At 45.1% G+C, this 22930-nt stretch overlaps 1 non-coding gene across 1 annotated transcript; it reads left to right on the forward strand.

Annotated features, from left to right (window-relative positions):
• Positions 1-281: 281 nt before the first annotated feature.
• Trnas-gga (transfer RNA serine (anticodon GGA)) lies at positions 282-356 on the forward strand. Its single transcript has one exon. It is a non-coding gene; the product is annotated as a tRNA-Ser (tRNA).
• Positions 357-22930: the final 22574 nt, after the last annotated feature.

The raw sequence follows: 22930 nt of genomic DNA on the forward strand, positions 1-22930 counted from the left end.
CCACCGCCTTTCCGGGGCAGCCGCTCTACCATCTGAGCTAACCAGGCGGCTAGCGGGTTCGAGTCCCGGACCAGGACGAATTTTTCTTCAACTGCGAAGTTTTCTTTCGAGGAACCCGGTTGGGTTTCCATAGTAGCGAATTGCTACATTTGGGTGGAAGTCTCAGTTTCTCTTTAATTACTTATCTCCACCTAGCGGATTTCCGCTGAACTATTACATCATATACTTGCCTTTGCTTCGAGTTGTCGACAAATTCGACTTCGCCCTGCCATCTGCTAGCCGCCTGGTTAGCTCAGATGGTAGAGCGGCTGCCCCGGAAAGGCAGTGGTCCCGGGTTCGAGTCCCGGACCAGGACGAATTTTTCTTCAACTGCGAAGTTTTCTTTCGAGGAACCCGGTTGGGTTTCCATAGTAGCGAATTGCTACATTTGGGTGGAAGTCTCAGTTTCTCTTTAATTACTTATCTCCACCTAGCGGATTTCCGCTGAACTATTACATCATATACTTGCCTTTGCTTCGAGTTGTCGACAAATTCGACTTCGCCCTGCCATCTGCTAGCCGCCTGGTTAGCTCAGATGGTAGAGCGGCTGCCCCGGAAAGGCGGTGGTCCCGGGTTCGAGTCCCGGACCAGGACGAATTTTTCTTCAACTGCGAAGTTTTCTTTCGAGGAACCCGGTTGGGTTTCCATAGTAGCGAATTGCTACATTTGGGTGGAAGTCTCAGTTTCTCTTTAATTACTTATCTCCACCTAGCGGATTTCCGCTGAACTATTACATCATATACTTGCCTTTGCTTCGAGTTGTCGACAAATTCGACTTCGCCCTGCCATCTGCTAGCCGCCTGGTTAGCTCAGATGGTAGAGCGGCTGCCCCGGAAAGGCGGTGGTCCCGGGTTCGAGTCCCGGACCAGGACGAATTTTTCTTCAACTGCGAAGTTTTCTTTCGAGGAACCCGGTTGGGTTTCCATAGTAGCGAATTGCTACATTTGGGTGGAAGTCTCAGTTTCTCTTTAAATACTACGAAGTACCACCAGCAGACAATCGATGGCATGCATGGTGCCTGTTCCCAATCCTGACTGCTACGAATGTCGAGGGGACTCAGGCAGTAATTGCTAAAGTAAATAAGCTCTTTCTCCAGGAAAAAAAAAGCAAGGAAAAAACTAGAACGCACAGCCTATGGCTGCGGAGTTAAATTACCTGTCAATATTTCTTTTTGTACATTCTTCTACAGCGTTGCACCTGAGTTATGGCAGTCGACTCAGTGTAAATTTTGTCTGGTGTTCTTTGGCGCGCACCGAGATCTATGGGTGTTTTTGCACACCAAGGTTCGAATTGTCAATGCTTCTCATTTACTGGCTGCCTTTTCTAATATTATGTCCGATATCCCCATTGATGGGCAGCTGCTCTCACAAAGTTCTAATGCAAGAACATTATGAATACGAGTCCACCTGTATAATGGAACGTGGCCACCAGTGGAGAGATATTGAAACCCTCCCTCAAACCTTGGAACATCGTTATTATATGGTGCCACTACTGTGGCTCCACGCACTTCGATTAGTCTCTCATTTATTATCTTAATGATAATAAATTATCATAAGGCTTGCTAACATAAAGCTTGCTACACGGTAACTACATTGCTTTTGAGCTGGTTCTTTTTTCTGTACTATAAGGTTGTGTTTTGATGCTGTCTAATCCGCGCTAAACCAATCCCTCTTTTTAACTTAGGGTATGTCCTCGCTTGTGTCAGGAGAAGTCAATAAAGCAATAGAGGAGATTCGGAGAAAACTCGAGTTTACGACTTAACGCAATCCTTTACCTCGGGGTGCTGCTGTCAGAGCAAAGAAAAAGAGAGAGGGACATTAATTAGGATAGAAAAGCTCACAGGACGGCTTCCAACCATGGGACAGCAACTGGAAGATAAATCCTGGATAAAATCTGGCATAGCGTCTTTCCATCTCTGTTCCCTGATCAAGCCGTCTCGTAAACTTTACAAATGTACGTGGCTTCTGGTTCAAGGCGAAATGCTGGAAAAAATAAACAAAAAAAAGAAAAGACAAGAAAGAGAGTGGCGAATACCACAAACGCCCAGCCACCTCACTTCTTCCTATACGCTTACAAATTCTGACATCCTCATGCTGTTCAACATTTGAAAAAGACATGCGACATCACTTCTTCTCTCTGGGGTTTTACGTGCCAAAACCAGTTCTGATTATGAGGCACGCCGTAGTGGAGGGCTCCGGATTAATTTTGACCACCAGGGGTTCTTTAACGTGCACTACAACGCAAGCACACGGGCGTTTTTGCATTTCGCCTCCATCGAAATGCGGCCGCCGCGGCCGGGATTCGATCCCGCGGGCATGCGACATCAGCGAGGAAGAAAAAAAGGTTAGGTAAAGCGGTCGAGGCCGCAATCGAACGCAAAAAATCGAAGCAATTAGGACTCGAGTGGAGAAGCAAACAAAAGCAAGCAAGCAAACAGACAAGCGGGCCACCTGAAATTGAAATTTAGCGCATTTGCCTTTGTTTTCAAAGCGACAACGTACACACCACATCCGGTGCTCTGAAAACAAATACGGAAGTTTGTTTACTTTTGTTTCACTAGGAATATACAATTCAATTATCGTCAGTGTTTCATGTGAATACCCGGAACGTGCTTTTGCACTAGAAATAGTGCTTGTTGCCAAGCCTGGGCCTTCCGTGTTTCTGTTTCTTCTACATTAGAAGAATCACCACTATTTTTCCGTACGAGAAGCACAGTAATAGCAATAGCTGATACGTGTATTAAGCCATTTATGTATTTTTACGTAACGCGCAGAAAACTGATGGGATAAATATCTCACAATGATCTTTTGATTTATTCGTATTGTCCCAGCTATGCTACTCCGCTTCGGCACCGACATTTCGTTAGATCACACCGTGGAAAGTCGGTACACAAGTGAGGTTGTGTCACAACGTCCATGCAATATAATCAAAAGGTCGTGTCACATAAGGGCATTCTGTAGAATAATTACTACACCAACAACCGCTGAGCTGTACGTGATTCAGAAAGCGACACTGTTTTTGGGACATGTCAACCGCCACATAAATGCATCGTATTTGTTTATCCTCACTTACAAAAACTGCATAAAATAGAATCGTTCGATCGCTTAAAATCATTGGCGAAGCACAGAGATGTACGCTGTGTAAACTCCCGGTCATAATACTCCATTTTATTACGTTCCCAGTCAACGAGATATATTTTAAAATGAACAAGCTGACAAATCACCGAAGAATATCCACATGAACACGGGTATTGAATGCAACGTACATCATTCTGTCTTTTGGGGTCACTAAGTTAGGAACATAATACCTAAGTTTACTTCATCGCTTTTGCTTGTGTACAGCGAGCGTTTTTAAGGAAGCAAAAAAAAAAAACAAACAAAGCACGAAGTCAGTAAAATTGTTAGAAATTTCATTTGAAGAGGTTTCTTCGGTTATCTTTTCTCAAGCTCAGATTTTCTGTACTGCAAGCTAGCCCTTTTATACAGGTATTTTGAAATCCCTCCCCCCACCCCCTTTCTCCATCCGCTCTACAATATCACCGCAGAGACACAAATCACAAGAAATCAGCCTTTCTGTCTCGTCTTGTGGTCTTGCGTCAGTGCTTTTCCACTTATGTCCTGGCAGTCTCTCCGCCAATTCTTTCGCAACCATTAGCTTGCGTCCTAAAGATAAGAAGCCATACAAGTTATTTGCTAAGTCCCCATGTTTCCTAATATTCCATCGCTCCCAATTCTCCCTACTTTATTTTTTAAACAACCCCCTGATATGTTTTCCGCCTTGTATTCCTCTTTTTACTTTTCTCCAGTTTTTCTTTCGTGTTGAGGACGCTCAGTGGAGCCGTCAGATCTAAGAAACATGGAAGGCCGCTGCAAGTAGTCTGAATTCTCGATCACTGACCGTCTTTCCAAGTGGGATACCAGAATCTATTCTCTAATTTGCAGAGAGCTCCACTTGTGAAGCAGCGCCGTCCCAACGTGACGAGGTTCCAGAGGGGCACCAGTCGCGCAGGTACACACGCACAAACTAATGGTGAAGCATTTAGTAGAACTGCCTTTTCCCAGTCTTCCGGTCATTTTAGCTGCTTCCTAAGTGCCCTGTTTCGCTTTTAAATATTTATTTGCATTATCTTCAAGTCTATACGTAGTATACATCATCATCATCAGCCTATATTTATGTCCACTGCAGGACGAAGGCCTCTCCCTGCGATCTCCAATTATACCCCTGTCTTGCGCTAGCGTATTCCAACTTGCGCCTGCGAATTTCCTAACTTCATCATCCCACCTGGTTTTCTGCCGTCTTCGACTGCGCTTCCCTTCTCTTGGTATCCATTCTGTAACCCTAATGGTCTACCGGTTATCCATCCTATGCATTACATGGCCTGACCAGCTTCATTTCTTCCGCTTAATGTCAACTAGAATATCGTCTATCCCCGTTTGTTATCTGATCCACACCGCTCTCTTCCTGTCTCTTAACGTTACTCCTAAGATTTTTCGTTCCATCGCTCTTTGTGCGGTCCTTAACTTGTTCTCGAGCTTCTTTGTTAACCTCCACGTTTCTGCCCCATATGTTAGCACCGGTAGAATGCAATGATTGTATACATCAGGAGCTCGTCAAGTAAATTTACATCTGTGGAAAGAACTGGCAGTAAATCGGACAGAAAAAAGGTACGAGAGGACCAGAAAACACAAGTGTTTATGAAATGAAATATCAGACATGTATCATCAGCAATATATTCAGTCTGGTTAAGTATGCTGGACTGTTACTGCACAATGGTATACAATTTCACATTTTTTTAACAAAGAGCCAAGTTCACTTCATCCCCCAATGCGTGTGAAGCATTGAAAGGCCATGGGGCCAGATTCAGTTAAATCTTTTCGGTCACGAGTGCTCTTTGTGATCAGCAGGCTGCTTTGGCTAATATCAGTATCAGGATTGGCTAGTACTTGCCCTTGCAAACAATTCTAGTTTTTGTGAATACCAGTGAACATTATTTTCACTGGCAGATAAAGATTGTGTTACACTGAATAATCTGTAACGTGCCCATAATGACGAAAACACATTAGTTGTGAATTGGACGATCAGCCAGAAGGTTTAGGTTATGTGCAATAAGCTTAACCGATGGCAAAAGTTTAAGCTCTTTGCAAATACGGTGGTAGGCGCATACCATGGACTGTCACTAATGATTGCCTGTGTTTCGATGGCACGTGGTGTGAAAGGTGTGTGAGACACCTTGTTTCCTAACGTAATTGAGGTGAGTTTCAATTTAAGCAAAGTACAATGTATTACATGTTTTCAGAAATAGTCATGGCCGTTCTTTCATAAAAAATGCATGAGCCATTCCACTCTTTCAAGGTAAATGACCAGCGACACTGTAGTTGGTGTATCTAAATGTACAACACAGAGATACATAAATGTTTTGGTGTTTATTTTTTCACGCAAGTTACTATTGCTTTGTGGTTCCTATGGTAGACTGCCAAGGGTTTGGTGATGAAAATGGACAGGTTCTTGACGAAGGTTAAGTCCAAACACGAGCGTCTTGGGGTCGTTGGCACCTTGGGATCGGTGTAGCACTGTACTCCTAACCGTTCGAGCATCAACGAGGGCAGCCAATTGCCATCTGGCCACGACACGCCCACGTTGAAGTCGCCAACAACGAGGACTAGTGGATTTTGTTCGTCGTCAGCAGGATCGGCAGGATCGGCAGCATCCATAGTAGTCGTTCATAAAGTCCTCTGCGTCGCGCTTGGAAGAGGCAGGTCTAACGTACACGGTGGCAACGACCGTCCCGTCAGCGTTCTTTACGGCGCACATGTCGGCACAACACGCCACGCTTTCTAGTTCTTGGGTGATGGACGAAACGTCTTACGGCGGGATGGTGGAGGCTAAGTCGTTCCTCACGTATATGGCAATTCCGCCTGCACACGAGTCGACTCGACGGTCGCACTCGACGCCGGTGTAACCGCCGACTTGCACGAAGAAATCGGACCACGTCTCGGAGGGACAGAAGAGGGATAACCATCTGCGTAGGGCGTCGTGGATCACGTCCGGCGCGTGCAGACGCAGCGACCTGACGTTGAGAGCCGCTAGCGAGACGGTATAATGTGGTTCGGCGCGTCTAGGTGCACAGGATTTGGTGACGGTGGGGAGGTGATGGTTGTCTAGCCGCTGACGAGTCCCCGAGTGACCGCGACGACGACGTGCCGCGGCACGGGCGCGCTCTTCTTCCCGCACCGTCGGGTCGGCAGCGCGACCTAGACGCTTGCTCGGTGCGCCGCGGGCACGTTCTTCTGCTCGGGATGGCGAGTCGGCGGCGCGACACCGACGGTCGCATTCACGCCTCTGTTCTTCGTGTCGTTCCTCGTAAAATCGCTGTTCTTCGGGCGTACGACCGACTCGCGGCCGTCCATAGGCGAACGTGGAGCTAAAATGGAACCGTAACCTCATATGGTCGAACGTACGACATTGCGCGCATGCGCGCATGTGCCATACGGGGAAGTACGTTCCAGCAGGTGTGGAACGGAACCAGCTTTGGAAGAAGACGATGACGACGAACGCGCGAGCAGTGGCTCAAGCACGTTCGCGCGGTTGTGCACCAACGAGCTGTGGAAAAAGACGGCGCTCCAGTCATTGCTGATGATGATAGTTTTTGTTCGCGGACAACGGACGTGCCCTAGCCACATACAGCTTCGCTGTAAAAATTCGCATAGCGTATGCAATTCACGTTTCAGTGCAGTTATACTAGACATGAATTTCAGGCGACTGTAAAGTTTGATTTCTAATATCAGCATGAACGTATGCCGGGGAGGAAAGACTGCCAACTCGTGCCGAGCGCTAGCTCATTCCGTGCTTTTACAGTTTACGTAGTAAACTTTTTCGCGGCTCCTTGTTAGGGCCGAAGCACCTTAGGGCCGAGCCTTGTCCCTCGTTGTCCGTAGCTCTGGTTTGCATGGAGACCGCTAGGGGCGCTGCGGTGCACAAGGGCGTTCGTTCCCGACGCGCGCTCTCTCTCTTTCCCGACGCCAATCACTTTCCCTCCCGTCCGTAGCTAGGGGCGCTGCGGTGCACAAGGGCGTTCGTTCCGGACTCGCGCTCTCTTTCGCTCTCGTCCGTAGCTCTGGTTTACCCGAATGATCCCCCGGTGCTTCGCCCACTCATCGTCATTTACTTCGTGGATATGCGGTGATTTTTTCTTTGTTTTATTTTCTTATTCTTTGCGATTGCTCCGCCTTCATTGCCTGTTCCATTTTTAACCTTACCTCTCCCCTCGGAAGGTAAAAAAATGAAATATATATATATATATATAGATATATATATATATAGGAAAATCAGAAGCACAACTTCGCGGTTATCTTAGGTTTATTTTTACCAAACAGTTTTTCAAGAATCGGTGGACCGACCCTTGAAAAAGGGCGGTCCACCAACCGAAACTGTTGGGTAAATAATAAACCTAAGATAACCGCGTTGTGCTTCTGATTTTCCTAAATACGCTTGGCCCATTGAAAAATCCAGTTACTCTATCTATCTATCTATCTATCTATCTATCTATATATATATATATATATATATATATATATATATATATATACCTACATACATACACACACATACATACATACACACGCTTTATTAGATAAAAGATTGCTTTACGACTGCGGGATGAGTATAAATAAGGTGGCCTTTTTGGTTTTCTACAACCGACTAAATGCGTGCGACACCTTCAGAAAGTGCAGAGGGGGAGTACCTTGAATATATACACAGAACATAAATTAGGCAGCCGTTTCTTGTGGAATTCATAACCTATTTTCGTTTACGCAGTGTTTTGTTACCAATACACAGATAACACACATAATTCTCTATCCACTGTTGGTGATTCACCGCTATACTCTCTCTTTTTGTGACACGTCTCCACCGGCAAACTTAGCCACATAACACACTGAGACACTGAGACGTCCCATGACAGATTCGCCGGCTACCCTGGGGTCTAGTTGATCTACGAGGTCTTCCGGCAGGTGTGGCTCGACTTAGCAAATTCGCCGAAAGTGGACACGTCTATAGCAGTAGATCGAGAGGTCATACGACAATATTAATTACATGCTTTTCAGCTCTGACATGCATGGTTAATGGCTCAATAAACATCCTGGAATTATCGGCTACATTTCGGTGACGAAGAATGGTGGAGAAAGATAATTTACGAAGGAAGCATGCTGCAAATCAAACAGCAGATCCTAGACAATAAAATAAGATCGACTAGGGCCATACTGGGATTGGACCTCAAAAAAGCCTTCGACAAAGCAGCGCATGCAGCTATATTAAATCGAATCAGCCAATTAAGCTTAGAATCGAGAGCATATAATTATGTCAAGGATTTCCTAACAGACAGAACAGCATCCCTGGTAGTGGCAGAACTCAGATCTGAGGAGAGACACATCGGCCACGCTGGCACCCCGCATGGTTTAGTCATATCGCCCATGATGTTCAATCTAATAATGATAGGACTCCCGGAACGGCTTAACTGTATAAACAGAGTACATCACTCCTTATATGCAGATGATATCACCATCTGGGTGTCTGAAGGTAGTGATGGAGAGATAGTGTAGGGACTCCAGGAGGCCGTCGACACGATCGAGGAGTATTTCAAAGGTACTGGTCTCGAGTGTACGCCGGATAAATCCGAACTCCGCATCTATCGACCCACGCTCAAAGGCAGACCACCCAAGAGTTACAACGGTGTCCGAGCCTACGAAGAAATCCAAATTCGCATCAAAAACGGCTGGCCTACCCACATAGTGGAACAGATCAGAATCCCAGGACTCATAATCGAACCCAAGGGCACTAACGGAGAAACCGTCAAAAGGCTAGTAACGAAAGTCACCAACTCAAAAAGGCTAATCAAGAGAGTCACAAATACCATTGAGTGAAGGAAGCTAACAGCGTCAGACTTATCTATTCCTTTGTCATAAGTAACATTATATACGTGGCGGCATACCTTAAGTGGTATTCAGCCGAAAAAGTGAAAATCGACGCACTCATACGAAAGGCGTAGAAGCTCTAGGCCTTCCAGACAATACCAGCACCGAGCGACTACTTCAACATGTGCAAACACAATACGTTAGAGGAGCTGATAGAGACTCAACAGATTGCTCAGTTGGAGAGACTAGCCGGTTCGCGCACGGGCAGGAGTATCCTCGGTAGGTTAGGGTTAAGCTATCACAATCAACAAAGATGTAAAGTGTCGGATCCCACAGTAATCAGGGAAAAGATCCAGGTGCCCAATCTGCCAAAAAACATGCACCCCGAACTTGATCAGGGCAGGAGAGAAAGCAGAGCTAAAGCTGTGCTCAAGGCATGTGGTAGACACAAGGAAGCGTTGTTCCTGGATGGAACGGAGTACCCGAGCCACGATTCCTACGTCGTGGTCAGTAATAAATTCTGACCCCGAGTGCATAAGCGCGCGCTCGATACGCTCTAATAATACTGAAATTGCAGAAGTAGCTATCGCTCAGGCCTTAATTTCCCCCAAATGTAGATACGTCATCACCGACTCGCAGTCGGCCATCAGAAACTACGCGCGAGGAAGAATATCGCCCGAAGCCGCTAACATACTCCACGGGAAAGTCCAGCTCATATCATTAGAGGAATCTGAAGAGAGATACATAATTTGGTTCCCAGCCCACACCTCCTGTGAGTCCCCCACTCCCAACCTCGACAAAGAAGCCCACCGCGTCGCGCGAGGTCTCATTTACCGCGCTCGCGAAGAAGCTTCCCCCGAAGAAACGGGAGGAGGGGCCTGGAAGGACAGGGACGGAATGCGCAGATTCTGTGGCATTACCCACTTCTACCAAAAATCCAGCTGCAGATTAACTCCCACCTCCTAGCTCCGAATTAGACAGATGTCAGGCGGTTGACTGGAGGCGACTTCGAACCAGAACCTTCCCCAACCCGGTGAACCTACATCGCATCTAACCCTAACTGTATCCACATGACTTGTGTAAACTATGTAGGACGGAACACGCCACCCTAGAAAACATTATATGTGAATGCGCACAACTGCAGGATAAAAATGCAGTCTCCTCAGAACAGCTTGGGGCGCGGTGGAAAGCCGCGCTGATCAGCTCGTATCTGCAAGAAAAACTATGGGTCATCCAGCAAGCTGAAGAGGCGGGTGGGAGACAGCGTCTCTCTACAGCCCCTGGCGCGGCCTTGGCCCAGGCCTCAATCCGCTGGTTTCAATTAAGTTGCCTCACTCACTCACTTACCCACAGGAAGCATTTTGTACGAATACCTGCTTTTCACATACTAATCGTCACGGCAACGCTGATGCTACACACGAAATAAAATGCAGGGGACTTCATTTCGGACTTCAGCGATGGCCTAGCGGTAGAGCATCCGCCTCGTATGCGGGAGGTACCGAGCTCAAATCCCGGTGCCGCTGGGAGTTTTTCTATTGGGTAGAGATGTCCCCTCGCCTGGTGCTCGGCTGTCGTGGGGTCTCACATCTCGAAAGAGGGCCCAATAGAGATTTCAGAACTTGTCTCTGGGCGCCTCTTGTCCAACCACAGACGGCCCTGTTGAAGAGCATTCGCCGCGGCTGTGGGAGGCAAGTGCTGGCCGCCGGGTACCTGTCGCCAAAATATAGGTACAAGCGCGCTCCCGGCCTGGTGTTCGGCCATTATGGGGCCTCAACCCTTGGAAAGGGGTGCTTGTCCTCAACCTGAAGGCGTCCCCACCTCAATAGGTGCTTGGGGCGCCACATGGGAAATGGCCGCCATGGGAGCGGCCCGAACATCACCTTCAACTTGACTTCAACTTGAACGAACGAATCTCAGCCGATGTCACGATTATGTCATGCCACGAAGAGGTTCACCATATGGGGTGTTCTTTTTTTAATATTAAAGTTTTAATAACCCGTGATGTATAGCATGGTGCTTCTTTCTAAGCTGTATTGTATTACTCTCATAAGCGTACATTATTTGCATGAGAAAGCAAAATAAGTATTGCACAAATTACCAATTTTCCTAAATAACAAAAATAACTACTGTACGGCATGTATCGTAATTTACGAATTGTGGCCGGTGATTTCGGATGTCATATCCATTTTGAACAAATTCCGAGTGTGACACCAGTTTCGAGATATGGATTCGCATAGTTTGCGACGAAATGTTCCAATAAGTTCCGAGTTTCTATAAACAAAAAGCCGTTTTGTTAAAACGTTTGACAGGGCTCATCTCAAAACTGGAGTTGCAAACTTCGTTCCAAGTACATGCGCCTTGTGAAATTAGTGGCTTCATCACATATGTGCAAGAATGTAATCAGTTGAAAAGTAGATTAGTTAATATTTGTTAACTAATCAATTGTGCATTTTTTTACAGTGTAACTCTGGTCCGCCTCTTCGAGTGAACCTGTTCAAATATTATATTTGTGCTATATTCCACAGACAATTCTTTACGAGTGCACGTGGAAACCCGGTCATCTACTTTCACTGCGCCAGCTCGGCCACACCAAAACCCCTTCCACTACTGCACGCTCCTGTGCCCTTGTCAGACAAGAAAAACCTGTCAAAGTGGGCAGTGCTATTCGCTTTCAAAGCAAGCAAAAATGACCTTCTATAAAAGAGGAGAGCGTTTGATTGGGCTGTTCAGACAACGATGCGGCCACCACTCGGTGCTTGCTTCAGCGGTTACGTAAGTTAGACGTCAGAAGGTTGTAATAAAATCAGAAGGAACCAGTTTTGCGATAAAGGGCCCCAAGTTCTTCAACACTCCTGCAAACCAGAAGAATCTGAGGAAGGCAATGAATACGCGGGAGAATTTGCCAATAAATAATACAGAATACGAACGTGAAATCATTAAATATGTATTATCGAAAACGTACGTTATCTCCCGTCTCTCCCATTCGCGTGGGAAATTCGTAATCTCATCTCTAAGTTTATTCTGGCGCATGTTGCCTTTTTTTTATTCAGACTTGAGCCTTTATTTCTAAATCGCTGCGACCCAATTCACCATCCTAATCGGAAAGGAGTGGTGCTCGAGCAAAGCGAAAGGACGCCAGCCAAAAATACAACTTTGCTCAGCGGTTCGGCGGAACCCTCTAGCTAGGCGTCTCGTTTCTGCCTTCCGTCATCATCTCGCAGCTAGCGTCGAGGATATCTCCAGAGACAGCGGCTTCATCTGAAACCACGTATCACGTTCGCCGCGGCCGCAGAACGCTCTGGTCCATTTATCTTCTTCCTTAAGTATTAACGCCAGTAAATGAAATAGCAGCCCCGCCATCCCCATCTAATGCTGCTGATCACAGAGCACAGCAAGTGCTTTTTGCACTCACAAGGAGTCAATAAGCGAGGCACAGAGAAGAATATAGCTAGTTGCAACCACGTGATGTCGACAGAGTGCCGGAAGCGCTGGCGATAATCTGTAAAGAACGAGGAGCGTCGAAGGAAGCGTGACAGTACGCCTGTACAACGAGTGTTTTCAGATGTCCTCGGTGGCTGCCCGAGTTCGTAGCAGCGTGTAGAGAGTCAGGATTTCGCAGGAATAATTGTACCACAATGTTTCAAATCTGTATTTCTGGAAAAAATGCTGAAATAGATACTTGTGCCCTCTCTTGGCAGGCCCCAGTGAAAATAATACTTCACAAATGTCGGGTGATTAGGAACTAGCATTGCTCAGAACAAACAGATATGCCTTCAAAAACAGGATAAATCAGAATGAAGACTGAGAGCATGGTTAGGCTCCATAAAGAGGTCAAGCTTTTCCAGGTCTTTGGAAGCTCGAAAAAAATTGGTGGTCAAAGTTGCATGCTGTTCAAAGTGAGTTGCGAAGGAATGTGCTGAAAACTTAATCGCTTGTTCGCGGAAGCTACCAATTAAGTTTCTCAACATGAAATATCAGCGATTAATCAAACATTTCACTCATAGAACGTAGTTTGTGTTCAATTCCTAATGACAAAATAAAAAGCAAGTTCAACAACTCAATATCTGTAATGCTGGGGCTTCAACTGTCTGTGAACATTTTACAATTCGATTTTCTAATCGCATTTTTTCGAGTCACATAATGCATCCCATAGAAGAAACCCATCCTTCAAGACAAAAAGAGCTAACATATATCGAAATATCGAAATACGATTGACCATGGTTCTTCTAGGATATTGGTTGTTAGTGAGAATTCAAGAATCCCGGCCACGGCGGCCGCATTTCAATGGGGGCGAAATGCGAAAACACCCGTGTAATTAGATTTAGGTGCACATTAAAGAACCCCAGGTGGTCGAAATTTCCGGAGTCCCCCACTACGGCGTGCCTCATAATCAGACCGTCGTTTTGGCACGTAAAACCCCACAATTTAATTAAATTTTTGAGAATTCGAGAAACTAATTTTGTATCTGATGGATAATGGCGCAGACCCGGTTTTCTAGCTGATCAATTCTCGGAAGAAATTACACGTTGCGATTCTTTCTCAAGAAATAAGAGTGGAAATATGGTCTTGTTGTAGTATGGAAAGAAAGAATTTTCTACAAACCTATTACATGGGATGACAGAGATACCTTCATATTAGCCCAGCGGGTTCCCACACGCATACACAGTAAAAAAAAAAACGTTCTTACTTAATTTATTTCCGAGTAGACCAATGATTCTGATTTATCCGTAACAAGGTACTTCGGGAATCATTTGATTTCTTTGAATTCCGAGATGTTATAGAACAAAGTTTTCATCTCTTCGAGAAAAATTTATTGTGTTAAGGTAAGGGAGTTATATAAAGCTCACCGTCTCCATGATTTGTTTACCTAACACCTCCATTTTCATTAGGCCTTGTTGGCTGTGTGCCGCGAAGTGTAGGTGATTGTATTGTTTTCTTTGCAGTAGTTTCTGTATTTTCTGTGTCGCGCTGGTAACCGTAACGGTTAATGTGACCGTAACGGGCCCGCATGCCACCTTATTTAACCCGCGAAGCTCAAACACAGTCCACATCAAGGAAAATTAGGACAACCTGTTCGCTATTATTTTTAGCCATAGAAACGACATTCGTACAAAAATAAAGAGAAAGAAAGCCGACAACAATAAATGTTCTTAGTTACATATCAAATAGTGTTTTTCCCAAAATTATTAGCACTTGCATGGTCGTTCGAACTGTCAAGAAACTAAATCTGCTCAAGCGTAGCATGCACAATGCTATAGGCTTAATGAAAATTATACGTTGGTATTGTGGGGTTAAAAAAAGCACCTAGAAAGTGACACCCGGATTTATCAATTTTTGTCGCAAGGGTAGTTTTAACGTATATCGTTCGTGTGTCCACTTTTGCTAGTAAAAATTATCTGTGTCCAGCACGCACATTAAAATCTATGTAAAGCGAGATTTTCGTTAAGTCGGTAAATCCTTTACAACTAACAGTGGTGCGTGCAATTGTGTTACTTTCATTGTATGCAGCGTGCGCCTCATGCAATGTTTATGTACCGTATATCCACCACAAAGGTCATACGGGAAGAAGGGGGATGGCAGCTTTATGCACAGAGAAGTACGAAACATGCTTAGCCACATTTAAAGATTCTTTACTTCTTAATGACGCATACCTATTCTGTAGGATTGACCAAGCACGGGTGGGCACCCAGTGGCACATGCCAAACTCATAAATCAATAAAGGTCAGGTAAAGCAAAGAATCTATCGAATACAATGCGTCATTTTATTAACAGATTGGTTTGCTTAGAAATCGAGCCGACATTGTTTCTTCAGACTTTACGTAGGAATTTATTTATTTATTTATTTATTTATTTATTTATTTATTTATTTATTTATTTATTTATTTATTTATTTATTTATTTATTTATTTATTTATTTTGTTGTGCAGTATGTAGCTGTGCTTAGTGGCACAACATTGTCGGTTAGCGTACAAGGGTTCTATATGCCTGTTCATTGGTACTAGGATTCGGCGCACGTGTAACTCTCGCACATATATCCACCAACAGATCCGCCCAGATACTGGTTGTCGCACCCGAATGCAGCATCAACGCCAATCAAGGGAAAGCTGGCAAAGAAAATTTCGCTTTACACATTTGTGGGTTGTCGCAGGCGGCTACAGCAGATCACACCTGCAAGAGCACATACACAGCGGAGTGGAGTGGAAGTCATCAAGGTTCTACATCACGATGGAATGCAAGGTAACGAATAGACCAACCAGCTCACATGTCGAAAGTTAACCGGCTCCTGATTTTCCTCGACCATTCCCTGATCATTCTTGACCAAATGACCTTAAAATTATCAACAACGGGGATTCAAAACGAGCACTCGGTTGCAACGCAGATGCAAAACAGAAGGCAAAGAAAGCCTCAACGCGGAAAAGTGTCGATCTATGTCATGTGCCTTGCATTGGCTCTGTACCCAAGAACTATGCAAAGTCACCAACTAGCCCGACCCATTACGCTTCTAAATCGCAAATGGTATTCCAAGCGAGAGGCAGCGCCTGGGTGACACGTGGGCAGGATTATCAGCAGCCGCCGCAGACAGACCTCCGCTCATGCAGCGCTTTGTTACCTTATATGGTATCGTTGGACGCGCTCGCCGCATGCCATCGTTGAACAGACGACGGGGCGCTACTCTGGCGACATCTCATAGCGGTAGTCGCCACAGAGGCGGCACTACGCTTTTTTTCTCACGCTTTCGCCATACCTTCTTCCTGCGCTTTCCACCTCATGGTTCCACTGCACCGTCCTCCTCCGTTTTCCTCTTCGCGCTCTCTTCACTATCGCCATCTTTCATGGCCCGCTGCGCTCCGCGTTCACTCTTTCATTCTTCGCTGTGCTCGTTCGCTCGGTTACGCCGAGGGACAACGCCGACGTTCAACGTAGGAACGGGTGCCTAAGATCTGCGCTCTAAAAAGCGCACGCATAGAGACAGAGAGAGAAAACACATACACGTGCACACGTAAAACAGAACGAGGGAGTGCATGGGTCGCTCAGATGGGACGCTTGAATGGAGAAACTTTGCTAGTGTCATCGTCGCCTTCTGATGTGAAGACCATATAAGCCGACACTCCAATATGGTCTGCTCAGAAAGCGGCCGGTCGTCGAAGCGTGCTAACGCTGTCGCGAGCGGCTCTCTCTGGCAGCTGTAGCGAGGGCAATGACACCGGACGTTTTCCATGGTCTCCTCCCTGCCATAAGCGTCACAAGCACTACTGTTAGCCATTATGATGCAGCAAGTTTTAGCAGATTCGTTAAATATACGCCAAGACACTGTCGGACAAGAGATGCGCTAACTTTATGCTGCTCTAACGGCATCACACAAGGCTAGATGCGTTTAGTTAATGCCCCTTTTTTATTTTTTACTACATGTACCTTGCGTGAATTCCTCTACATAATAAAAAAAGGACTGCCCACTGTTATATTGTCGGTTGCCTTCTCTTTAGCTTTCATTTGCCTTTTTTTCCCTTTAGCTATACGTATTAGTTATATGGCTACCACCTGTGTGCCGCCAAAGGACGATTGAAAAGTGAAGCAAGAATAACTACCAATACGAGTTTATTTTATTAGCGCGTAAAGGAGCAGTGACACTCTTTTCTAGCAACGCTTGGACTTGGCGTAACCCCGCTTTCAATAGTGTAGGAGCCGAAAATGGAATGTATACAACAGCTAATATTGCGGAAGTGTATCTTTTAGACCGTTCATAAAAAAAGTATCTCGAAAAAAAAAAAGTACAGAGCGCTGATAATGTCATGCTTATGAAGCACGAAGTGGTCCAATAGATTTCAGCTATTTGAGGAGTGGGTCGCACTATAGCACGTATTGCGGGTCAGAATGAGAGCCGCTGGCAAAAAGTGCAAATAATTAGGGGCTTGGGAATACGCATGAGTGGAAAATTCTGTATGCTGTATTTACTCAGGCAATTTCATACGCAGCCTTTTTTTTTTCTTTCATCACTCCCGCTTTACGTATGCGCGGCAATTTGGATATAAGCATGCATCTCTGTTCTCCTTTCCTCGCTCGCTATTAGCATTATTCGTTTTTGTGAGTGTGCTTGGCACTTTGAGAACTTCTTAGAGAAGTTTCGGGCCACGAGAAAAAGAACTGCATAAAATATACACGCATTAGCTGAATTTACAAGCGTACACATGCAGGTCACATGATTCATTACTTTATGCGTACGCTGCCAAGCAGAACTCGCCTGTTTGCTTGCAAGTGGTTTTCCTGAAGAGCTTCAAAAGCCCGGTTTACATGATAAATAAACAAGTTGGATGCAAAATTCTGCAGTAGTGGGCGCATATATATGTGCGCCCACTACTGCAGAATTTTGCCTCCTACTTGTACATATATATATATATATATATATATACGCACACAAGTGTGTGTGTGTGTGTGTGTGTGTGTGTGTGTGTGTGTGTGTGTGTGTGTGTGTGTGTGTGTGTGTGTGTGTGTGTGTGTGTGTGCGTGCGTGCGTGCGTGTGCGTGGCGTGTGTGTGCGCGCGTGCGTGCGCGCGCGCGTAGAAGAGGTTGGCATCATAGGTGATGCCGGCTACACCTTCTCTCTTAGACAAACAGTACGTACTCCAATACGTCGGCTCAAAAAACAAATATTAAACAGGATTGAAGCCGTACATAACAAACACCGGCTGGGTAAACAAACACACTAATATACGTAGTAATCGTCTGATGGAGGAACAAGTAATTTTTTTTTATTCCACTCCATTAGATTTTAAGAGATGGCTGCTGAACAGGTCTGTAAGGTTACGCTTGCGAGACGAATAAATGTATTCTTTTTCTTTTTAACGCACACTGTGTAGAGAGTACTCCAGAAGTTGTGCGTTGCATGAAATCTCACTACTTGGAAGGGTCCTCGCAACTTTTTGAGGCCCAGCGCTCTGTAAAGGCAAGACTGTAACAAACAGAGGATACTTCGTTATTTCTTTTCTTTCTTTTTTTGGCACGCCAAGGTATCAAAGACTAAGAAGAAAAGAAGTTCAAGAAATATATACGCTACTACACTGTCTTGTTGAGCACAACAACTGAATAGCATGTATAGCATATTTAGCGCATTAACCAGTTTTTTGAAAATAATGGTCTGTCGCTCAACAGTAACTATGGTACTTCTCACGCAAGTTTCTGCAAGCATCATCTGCGAAAATAGTTATGTAGCGATGACCGAAGTGATCGGCAGCGGTCCAACAAGGGATGCTTTAGTCTGGAGCAGACGTTTCGACAAGGGGACTTGTCCGTGCCCTGTCGGGAATATGTTTGCGAATATATATTTAACTACTTAATGCTCCATTTTTATTGTATACTTTTCTAAATTCACTAATTGGACCAAGCCCATCGGTACACTTGAACTTCGCTAAGTAACCAACTGATCGCTCCAGTTACTATGATTCTCGGTTAGTATTAATTTCGGTGGAAGGCAGAAACAAGGCGAGTGCAGAATTAGACTCCAATTTTATGCTCCCTAATTGTGTACACGAACAATTATTTTTGAATTAGCACGTATACATTCGCAATATAAGGCGGTGTAAAGTTTGCTTGGCTGTGCATAGCGCCTTACGTAAAAGGCGCGGTGACTAAAGCCTTCGGCAGTCCTTCATGAAAAGAGGTAAGGTATGTTTTTAAAATTAGGCATTTTTTAATAACTGCGCACACTCCCAGTGTCGAACGAAAAGCTAAGTGGCTCATCAACGTTGCTTTTATAAAGCAATTGAATGTTCACAAGCTGCCATAGTTCTTAATCCAGCGTCGCTAGTGGTTCTGATAAGCAGTGATCCTTTTTTATCACAAAACTAAACCTGTTGAGTTTCGAAACTCTTCTCGGAGACTTCCACCCTGATTAAATGATGGTTTACGTAATCTTTGGAACGCTAGCACGAAGCTAAAAGGTTTTACGAGCGTCTGCAAATTACGGTCAGGAATTAGAGAACGGCGATCGTGTGTGGCAAAGTTGGGGGTCAGTTTAGGTTTACGTTATCAGGCCAGTAGAAACTTAATGTATTCGAGTTATTTTTTTTTTCAAATTTCCAAGGTTTCCTCCGAATGAAGCGCCAGGAACATAAAACAAGGATGCTATCACAGCGGGCCAATTTCATTTTAAATTAGAAATAAACGTCGCTAATCAAAACTGTTAACTGCGTTGAGAGCTCTAACTTTCCTTTAACCAAATCACCTGATACTCAGGGTTTTAAATTTCCATGGGAGCCCAAGCTTAGCAGCATTTGCTCTGAGGTGTTGATAGTAATCTTTCTATTGTGCCAAGGGCATAATAAAGTATATATGAAACGTTGATGTTTTTGTCGGCACTTCCTGTATATTGAACCTAATTGTCGGAAAGTTGGCGCTACGACAAACTGCGCCATGATGCTGTCACCTAATTATGAAGCGCTAAAAGAAGAATTGCGCCACGAAATAGATCATAAAGTTGAGTGCACACTCAGGTAAAAGCACCAACGATGTCGTCCGACCACCCTCCAAGTCAAGTACAAAAATGAGAGTTCGAACGAATTCAAGAGTTCTGATAAACGAGGCGTCTCTTTCAAGTCTTCGGCCTGAAAATATTTTACTGCACCATTGTCTGCAAATCTAAATCCGGTCAGAAATTATCGAAACGCGCGAAATTATCGAAAAGCGCGCCCCTGATATGCAATGTCGCTTTGGAAATCCCATCACGCAAGGCTGGTAAGTGTATGATAGCAGTTATGTTTGCTAATGCTGAGCGCGAGATAACACTCCCCCTTCATCTTTCGCTCTGTGAATATGCACGGCAATAAATGACACGCCGTGCCTTTTAAGTTGCGAGTGCCTCCTTACTCAGCCAACAAATTACTTTCTGTTTCCCTAGAATTTTTTCACAAATACCAATGACTGAAACATTAAAGAACTCTTTATGACAGCTCTATATCGCGAGCTCCATGCCTATGTAAACAGCTATTCATATAGGCATTGAGCTGTTGCACTTTCAGCCATGCATCTTTGCCCTTACTCTTTCAGGGCAGGATACACTCGCCAACCTACTGATTCTTCGCTATGGGTCATAACAGTGATCACTCGCCATAGCGCTTCCTTGAAGGCTGCATGTCCTTGGAAAGTTGGTGGCGTCTGAAGGGCGACCGGGTTCTTTCTTTAAAAAAAAAAACAAAACATTGCACGATGTTAAGGGCACCCGACCGTTTTACATCACCATCATATTCTGAAAGCGGCTTGTATGCCTAACGCTTGACTCCTTACTGTATGCTACCCGTTCGCGTCGACTCTGAGCGCATAACTTTCAGCACCCGCTGTGCTCCCACATTTTTGCACCAAGGCAGGTGTGAGTAATTCAATCACAGGTCCTCATATCTGGCCAGCGGTAGCGTGGTCTCCTTAGGAGCGTAAGACGATCCTGCTTGGACGCCGTCTTAATTTCGCGGATTAATTAAGACTAAGCCACGTTTCGGTGCATTCGCACGTGGTTTCTCGAGTTTCCATGGACTATGAGTTCGGAGAGGAAGAAACTGAATGAGAAAGGAAAGCAAAGGCAGGAAAAGGCACCGGCACGTAGCTTGACGCATTAGTGCAGTCTCACCGTTGTAGTAAACAAGAAAAGAGGAAGACTCGACCGGCGACAAAAATCGAAAATTCATGACTTCAAGAACTTTAAGGAACACATAAAATTTATGACTTCAAGAAAAACAAGCGAATATATTTTGTAGTTCTTCATCCACTTGAACATGCAGAGGTGGCTCATGGGCACATTATGCGCATACAATTATTCTGCTACTTCAGCTGTATACGTAGTCTAAGCATTATTCAAAAGAGCCATACCTGTGTCCAGTTCAAGCAGTCAAACAACTGCAGGACTGTAGTCTGACCCGAGTCGGTATATCACTGATAGTCATCCATCGTTGCAACATAGCGCCAAAAGACTAAAACACGGGAGAAAGTAGATGTATGCACGACACATACGTATACATTTTTTAGGGAGAAATTTGTTCTGAAATCAATATTTTCATAAAGAATTAATCCGCTGCGTGCAGGTGTTCAAAGCGAGTTCATATACCTTATGCTGAAATGCTTTATTTGCGTCGACAAGAGCTTCGACCTGTCCGCAAAAAGCTGTATGTCGACGTCGATGTGCGAATGTCTATTCGTTCGTTATATTCCATTGCGCCGACTAGAATACTTCGTCCAGCCAGTCTTATCGCGTTGTTGTGTTCAGGCAACTTCCTCATCATCAGTTCCAAACTAGTCATATAAAAAAAATAATCAGAGCTATCATGCCACAATCATGCTGCAACAATTTGTGAGGAGATCTGTGCTTCATGCAAACTCAGTGACAAAAAAAAAAACGAACTCATCCAGTCATCCAGTCAACCAAACATTGCCTTCGGTGTCCCACGCTAACCACAGTGAAGCCTTGGAGCTTGGTAGTTTGTCCGAGGTGTTGCCTGCCAACACTCCGAGAGTGGCGGCGTTTTTTATTTACCAAATATATTTCAGAGGCCGGAACAGGCAGTACTGCAAGAGTACAAGACGTTGTTGTGTGCATCAGAAAGCACAAGGCGTTCTTGAAAACACAGCGATGCTTACTGCGAGAGCCTACTGCTGTCGCCGTAAATAACTTCAAATCAGGATTAATTACTGAAGTCTCCAGATAAGCGTAATCATATACGATATCACTACCGAAATACAATTTAACGGCATTCGTTATAAGGCTCTCGGAACACAATCGAAGTACAATCCATGAGAAACTCAAGGAAGGCACTCCCAGTAACAGTCGCCACTCACTACGAGAAATAATCAAAAAGACAACCTAAGCGACAACCGTAACGAAATTTATTTTTATCGCGTATCCCTAAGCGAACGCGTCCCTTAATCATATCCCAACATGGCCAGTGAATCTGCGTTTCATTTTTTTTTCAGAACCATACATTTTACGTGGTTTCGCAACCCGTCTCTTTGTGTTCCGTTGTGCCCATATTGGCCAGTGCTATGAGTTAGTTTTCTATATGTGCATCTCGCGTTCCTATCACTGGTAGTATGTCGGAAATTTAAAAATAATTCATGCTTTGAAGGACAGTATTACTGGCTGCAGAAGGTGTTCCGCTACAGGTGCCACAGACATTACACAATCTAAAGCCACAAGTATGCGGCCGGCAGACCGCGTTAGTACACTGGCCGCCGAGTGTCAAACACAGACGTGTGTGCTTTTAATGTAGTCCATAGTTTTCGTTAGAGTGATGCGCGCGTTGCGTAGCGCATTGTAGTCTCTCACTTCCTGAATAAAACAGCTTCAAAACAACGAAAGCAGCTCTTGGATGGAGCAACTGCATCAACAGGCTGTAGATTTTTGAAGCCGAGCCCATCCGCACACCCCAGACAACCGAAAAAGAGAAAGAAAAAAAATGCAATACCAAAAAAGTGAGAAATAGAAATATACAAGATCTGAGTTTGAGTGGACGGCTCAAAATCTATCCCGAGCGCCGTTCGCCGGAGAAGTTCTTCGATGGATCTGTCAACGCTGGGTCCTTTGCTCCACCGTAGATATCAAAGTCACCTTCTTGTCATCTCTATCATGGCAGCCATCTATCCTGAAGCCTCGATTACCCATTCCTGCAAGGCATGGACATGTCTTCGCGTAGGCGACGTCGTCCCATCTTTTCTCACTCCGAAGCAGCCGTGCAAGAACGAGCTGTCTGTCTGCGGTCGACGGCCACCGCATTTCTCTCTCGTCGGATGCCACCGATCCCGGACGGAAAGGCACCACGCTTCGACGTAGCAATAAGAGAGTGTCATCCACACCAGCAGCGGCATAGAGCTTTGCAGCAGCTCGCTGGTGCGTGTGCGACGTCGCACGCCAAGTTGGCTCTGACTCCTGCACGTCAAGCGATCTTCGCACAAGCGTTGTCGATGTACTTTGTGTCTCGAGAAAGCATCGCCCCAGGCGGCAAGAC

Source organism: Dermacentor silvarum, chromosome 6 (genome assembly GCF_013339745.2).
Source record: "Dermacentor silvarum isolate Dsil-2018 chromosome 6, BIME_Dsil_1.4, whole genome shotgun sequence".
Taxonomy (NCBI): domain Eukaryota; kingdom Metazoa; phylum Arthropoda; class Arachnida; order Ixodida; family Ixodidae; genus Dermacentor; species Dermacentor silvarum.